The sequence below is a fragment of the Trematomus bernacchii genome, unplaced genomic scaffold (genome assembly GCF_902827165.1).
Source record: "Trematomus bernacchii unplaced genomic scaffold, fTreBer1.1, whole genome shotgun sequence".
Classification (NCBI taxonomy): Eukaryota; Metazoa; Chordata; class Actinopteri; order Perciformes; family Nototheniidae; genus Trematomus; species Trematomus bernacchii.
This window is the reverse complement of record NW_022987564.1, coordinates 18,931,637-18,938,686: the sequence shown is the minus strand read 5'-3', so window position 1 is coordinate 18,938,686 and position 7,050 is coordinate 18,931,637.

The following is a 7,050-nucleotide window of genomic DNA, read 5'->3' as shown; positions in this document are numbered from 1 at the left end:
ACATATTGTGTTTGAGCTGTGGGAATGGTTTCATGACCCACCTTTGGACTTTTAATACCATAAAACATACATTTATTATTTACATAATACAATATGCAATGAATACCTTCTTCCAAGGGTTTTGGACATACAGTGAATGACTTCAATTCCTCTCTTCAGCCACTAGATGGCAGAAGAAACTAAATTAAAGTGATATTTGAGCAGTCAAAATGGAAATAAACTTTGTGACAGTAAAATAAACCGTTTTTAATAAAAGAAGCAGTTTTAAACCTGAATGTTATATAAAGAGGGAAAGTAGCAATACAATGATTATAAAATAACTCTGTTACAAGTAAAACTCCATTCAAAATTATACTTTAGGAAACATTTTATCAAGTAAGTTTACATTACTCTATAAGTATAAAGGTACATACCGTGCAGCCATAGATGCTTTGCGCTTGTTAAATTATTAGATATAATACTATTACATTATATTATATTTAAGATGCTTTTTAATGGCTTCGGTAAAGTTTTTTATTTATTTATTTGTACGCTGTGTGGTTCAAGTTACTGTAACAATGCATTGTATTTTATAAGTGCATTCGTTTCTAAAAGGAAGTCCATGTACTTATAAAAGTATAGTATAACATTGTATAAAGTTAATTGACTCAAGTACAAGTTTTTTCACCACCCTGTACTTATCACAAAAGTACACTTTTGAGGTACTTTACTTGACTATTTCTATTTTATAATAACTCATACTTGTATAACTTCAGTTACTCTAAAGATTCATATCATTCAGACTAAATATAAGTCAACTAATAAATTATAACTAATAACTTAAGCTACCGGGCTGTATTTAAAGTAGTTCAAATAAGCCCCACCTTTTCAAGATGCAACATTAAAGCAATGCTTATAATTATTAAAAAGTGCCATTATGTGTCCCATATATTCTGCAATGGGCTGTCTGCATAATAAGTTGCTTACTTTCACAATGTGGAACTTAATGCTCATACTTTGTTGTTATTAAGTGAGACCTTTAATGTATTTTACTTAAATAAGAGTATTTAAATGTTTTACAAAAAGTTTTACTTAATTCAATTAATTATATAACGTCTTCTGCTGAAATGAAAAATGTCACAGTTTGCTAACAGGGTGTAGCTCCTCTTGTTACAGGGTAGTGTTGAAGCTTGCATCAGATTTTTTGATGAGTGACCCGGATGTTCTTCTGACGAAACCGGTGTTTCACGGGAATCGTCGCCCCCTCCTTTTTCGTAAAGCAGGGCTGCAGGGGATGTATAACCATAGATAGACTATACAGTCTATGGTTATATCACATCCCCTGCTTTCATTTATGTATCTACCACATTACTCTTGTCACTCTGTTAAAACTTCAATTTCTCCCAGTCAACTAACTTATTTGAAACAACTTTAAATGTTTCCGGCGTAACTTCTTTTTTCTTTTTTTCAGTTGTATTCGTGTCAACAGAAGGATTTTAAAACGGCTAGCTAAAGTTAGCTTATTTATTCGAATGCTTGTCTCACTTATGTAGACGCTTATTATGTAGATATTTGCCTTAAATATGCCTTTTCTGACTGTAGCAACGTAGTGGCCTCGGTGTTTTTGCGTTACAAAACATTATTTGTAATGTAAGATATCTATAAGCTAACGTTAGCTAGGTCATGTTATCATTTGGTGATAATGCTGTTGTTTTCCTCATTATGCGAATTCAATCTATAGTAAATGTGGAATCTTTATTCTGCACATGGAAAATGAATGTAACCCCCTAATATATTTTATGTATACTTAAAAAGTGGGTAACTTTAACATGGACAGTTTGTTCCTCTTTTTAGTTTGTATCCAAGACAGAGGACACTCCCTTCCATCATTTGGAAAGGTTGAGTGTGTGATGCAAGACTGTGACTCAAAAGCTGAATTAACAAAAGATATACATACATCATTTTCACTGTGATTCAAAAAAATATCGAAGTACAAAGTGACAAGCCTTTCCATTATTGTTGCGAATTGAATATCCCCAGGGGCCCCAGAGAGAGGCCCCATCCACCCAACAAGAACAACAAAACATTGTCTGTGTACAGAAAATAACAAACTACGTGTAAAAGTGTTTGCCTGGGAGCTCTGTTTTCACATGAATGTTCTTTTACTTTGTACTCCCACAATTTTCTCCAGTGTTTTTGCTTTACCACAAAAAATACCTGAAAAGAGCAGGGATAGGCAACCCGCGGCTCTAGAGCCCCTCTATAGTGACTCCCTAGCTTTGACAAAATATAACATGCCACTAAATAACAGTTGACATTTGTTTGAAAGGATTGCCTTTTATCTTGGAGTTTCAGGGAAAATGTGAAAATAATATTACTAACAGTTGTGTCACAACTTTCTTTCCTGGCACCTTTTCCCTGGAGGTGGCTCATCCTACATTTTAGACCAGCGGCCTTAGAAAACAAACAACTAACTATTTTTTGTTTATATAGTATAACTATGTGTACAACTGAATAAGCTGTGTTATAGAATTTGTTTTGGTGGCAAAGGGGGCAAAATGGCTCTTTTTAAAGGTTTTGCTTTTGAAAATTGAATTTGTTTATACATTTCTGTACAAGAAACCTCAACACTTAAGTAAGAAGCAGGATGCAGTGCACATTTTTGTACTTTCATTAATAAGCTCAAATATTAATGAAATATACACATGTCACTTACCAAGCACAGAGCAGAAATAAACACACCTGATTATTATAAAAAGTTTATTTACATCTCAAAATTCCATAACCTACAGAGTTGACTCATCAACAACAGTTATGTTACGGATGCAAAACCAGCATATGTGTAAAAACCAACAGACAAAACTTAGAAATTGGCAATTCAAACAGGGAGAGACAAAGAGGGAGCCAGAGGTGGGTGAAAAATATCCTGCAGCCCCTAAAGTTTCATGCAAACGTTTTAATCATACCCACCCTGGAGGCTGTAATATGCATGAGATAAACACTTTGGGTGTTAAACAAATGCAGATGGTAGCCTGGAAATCAAAAGGGAACACTTTGTTTGCAAGTGTGAAAAAAAGGGAGCAGCACATCTCCTGCAGCAGGCTGCAGGAGATGTGAAACTGGCTATGTGTTGTAAATGGGATTTATTTACATGAACTGTCCCTTGCTAAGATTGTATTTACATATTATGTGCTGACATTGGTATGTAGATTGCGTTACCTTAAATCCTCATCTTATTCTATGCATGTAGCTGTGGGAGACTTTCAATCTTGGCATTGATCACAGTCAGTCAGAGTCCTTCTTTTCCTGAACCCACACAGTCACGACTCTTAAATCTGGCAGATAAAGGCAACTCTGAAGAAACAGTTGATAATGCTGCTCACTAGAAACTGTGGTGTTATACTGGATTCCATATAGTGTTTCCGTGCATATTAATTTACTACATGAGATTAAACATTGTCTATCTTTCAAATCTATGTCTACATTTTCACCTGAGTAGTTTCACTAAAGACTGAATTCCCCTGGTTTATTGCCAAGTATATTTTCACATATAGACGCTTGGGGATGTTGGTGCATAAAATCATCAATGTAATAGAACAATTAGATGAAAGCAAGCATTGACAAAATAAAATAAATACAAAATAACATATACAAATATATATTATATATTATAAAATATACTCAAGATAACACATTTGGAATGAAAGAAAGGACAATAAACCATGATATAAAGTAGAAGCTAAAGTAGGGGCTAAATTGTGCAAGGAATTTGCAAGATTCACATAACATTTATTATTTAAAGAATATGCCATGCAGAATATTGTGTTTATGTCGCCCATATAGATAGATTAGATAGATAGAGTGTATTTGTGATTGTATTACAAGTATTATTTATATGCAGTGGTTCCCAAACCTTTTATCTGGCTTATGAGCCCAAAAACAATATTAGGTCAACATTCTCCTGTCGTTACATGTGGCATATTTATACCACTTTAACCAGAGTGCGTTTTTCATAGTTGTATCCTTTACCTGTATTGAAGAATTGGATAGTTCTTTGACTTTAATTAAAGTACCCTATCTTTAAGTGTTTCAGTAGTATATTGGTTTATAAGAGAGTATTCTAATTTCTTCTGTAGATGTATAGTGTGTATTCTTTAGATACTCTTCTGAATATATGTCTCTTATTTTCTTTTTTAAAGATATTTGTAATAGTGACTGGTAAAAATACTGCTGTGACAAAAGAGGACTGAGTTCCCCTCTGTCTCGGTCCAGTTCCTTTGCTCCTCCCTTTGGAGGCTGGAATAGCTTCCAGCCATCTCTTCTTCAATGTTACAACTTACCTGTTGTCTCTTCTTGCTCTACCTAGTTGACCCTGTAAAATTAGAGAAGACATGAAACAAAGACATGCTGTATTCAATGGTTGATTGTCACTACTGTAAGTGCACTCAAATACTTTAGTCAAGTACACTTCATTTCATCCAAAACATTTTGTTGTTCAACTGACCCTGTGTTGACATAAAATGACTATAAAGTAAAGCTGAAATTATAATAAAGAAATTATTTAAAAAAACATGCTTCATGTTTTTAAGTCATGAAAAGTGTTGCCTTAAATACATAATAATAAACCAAAGTAGCCTATATAAAAATGCTTTTATATGTCACCATCTAAAAGAGGGCTCTCCTCCGCCCCCTGTATAATGACTACTTTACTTTTGAATCAGAATCTCTTTATTGTCATCATACTTCGGTATAATTAAATGTTGTTGCCATCTCTCAGTGCGGTCATAGAAATACGGGGTTGTTTTACAGCTGCCCATTAGCTGAGAACCTCAGGCCACAAATGTTAAGGCCTAAAGGTAAAGAGGCCTGTCCACATTTTTGTAGCCCACATTGAGAGCTTCACTGTAAAACACGCTAGTTTACTTTTCTGTATGCAAAACCAGTCACCTCCTATGAAGCCAGAGAAAGTCACACTTGAGGTTTTCAAATGATATAAGCACTATAGGTGTTTGTGTTTTAAAATGAGTGTGTTGTCTATCTTCCAAGATTTAATGAAAAGAAGCAGATGTGAGTCAAAATACAGACATTGCACCTCATTAACCTATATTTCAGAATCAGTGTTGCTCACTAGCAAATTCAAAAGTGCTCCGACCACATTTTTAAGACTCTTATGAATGGAGGTTGCTTAACATTGTGACCAACTGTGGAGACAGAAGGTACCAAAAATGCATTAGGCTTTTTCTTATACAATGAGATCTATAGGCGTGGTTCTTCACCTTCTAAGACAGGTTTTATAATATGAATTTGAGGAGGAGAACAGGAGGATTGGTTTATGTTGCTTGCTAGCACTGTGTGTATCTGACATCTACCAGGGATTCATTTACAATCAAGGAAATTAGAAACTATAAACAAGTCCAGTGCTGTTACCTGAACTGGAGGGTTTGCCCGGGCGAGTATAAAAATGTGCGTGTGGTTGAAGGGTCTGCCAGCTGCCTCTATACGGGAAATATGCCAAGTGATGGGAGAGCTGGCAGAATTTGACCTCCTTCCCTCACCCCTAAGTAGCATCCAAGGGACAACATAGGCTTTACGATGAAAATATGGGTGTGATTGTATATTTTCCCAAGATAAATCAAATATTCCTTATTAACCTAAAACTTTAGCTACATTATACAAATGCAAGTGTTTTAAAAAACAATATGCTTATAAAAATCACCGTGAAGTTACCAAAGGTGAAGAGCGAGGATGTCAAACAATCATTTTTGATTGTAAAGTAGTAAATCAGGTGACCCTGCAAACACTTCACCCCGCGAACAACATGTTTAATTCAATCAGTTGTGTATAGGCGTTGGTCCCTAATGTAAATGACTGGCAAGATAAGGTGTCTTGAAAACAGCATGAGTTCCTCTTTTCTGGGTCTTCGCTCTGTTTGAATGTAAATCTCTCATTCAGATTGAGATAATCCTCTCAGGCTGATGATTGGTCCCAGTATCACAGTAAGGGGGTGGGACAGGGGGAAATCCCTGTGGTGTTATGGTCTGAAATAGTAATTTTTTTTGATGAAAATCACTTCCCCATATTCAGAGAATTATCTGTTTTATGTATGATATTTACACAAACCATAAAATAATTGAATTATAAATCCCTGAATCAAACTTGAACTTTATAAAGGCTATGTCATGAAGACATATTGTATGTCTTGTGTCTTTTTAACGTGGACTACATTTTATTAAAAAAAGTCAGTTATCGTATTATATTTTGAAAAAGGTATTGTTTTCAATAATAATCTTTTCTGCATGACATAATATTCAAGATTCAAAGGTTTTAATGTCATATGCACATAAGCTACAATGTAGAAATGGCAATGAAAATGTTATGACCCAAGCTCCTCCAACTATGCAACATATATAATAAAATGCAAAAATACAAATACAAAATAGTGCAAGAAGTCTATATACACGTAAATAGAATATGCTATATAATGTATTTATATTGTGTTAATGGTGGAAAAATGTCATAAAAGGAAGTCAATAAAAACGTATAAAACAGTTGATGGATGAACTCAACAAGTTGCCAGTAAAATAACTCTTAAACTTGACAATATGTGCTGTTATGGTCTGAAATTGTTATTTTTTCCTATTGTTGTTTATATTAATGATGAAAAATCACTTCCCAATATGCAGAGAAATATCTGTTTTATGTGTTATATTTACACCGTTTTTAAAAATAATATTTCTGCATTACATAATTTATTTATATTGTCTCAATGGTTGACAAATGTCCTACTAGGAAGTCAAAAACAACTTGTAAAATAGCTGATGGATGAACTTAAAAAGTTGAGGGTGAAATAACCCATAAACATGACAAAGTGTGTTATTTTACTCTCTGTTTTCCATATATTTAACATGTCTGTAACAGCTAGAGTATCGCTGTTATCGTGAGTTTCATCTCTAAAATATGCACAGTGTCTGGTGAACGCATCATGCATGTTTCATGCGGTTCATCCAGTGACGTGCTGACGTTTTTTGCAGGAATGTGTGTGATTTGCGGAGGAGGGCGACGGGAAGTCAG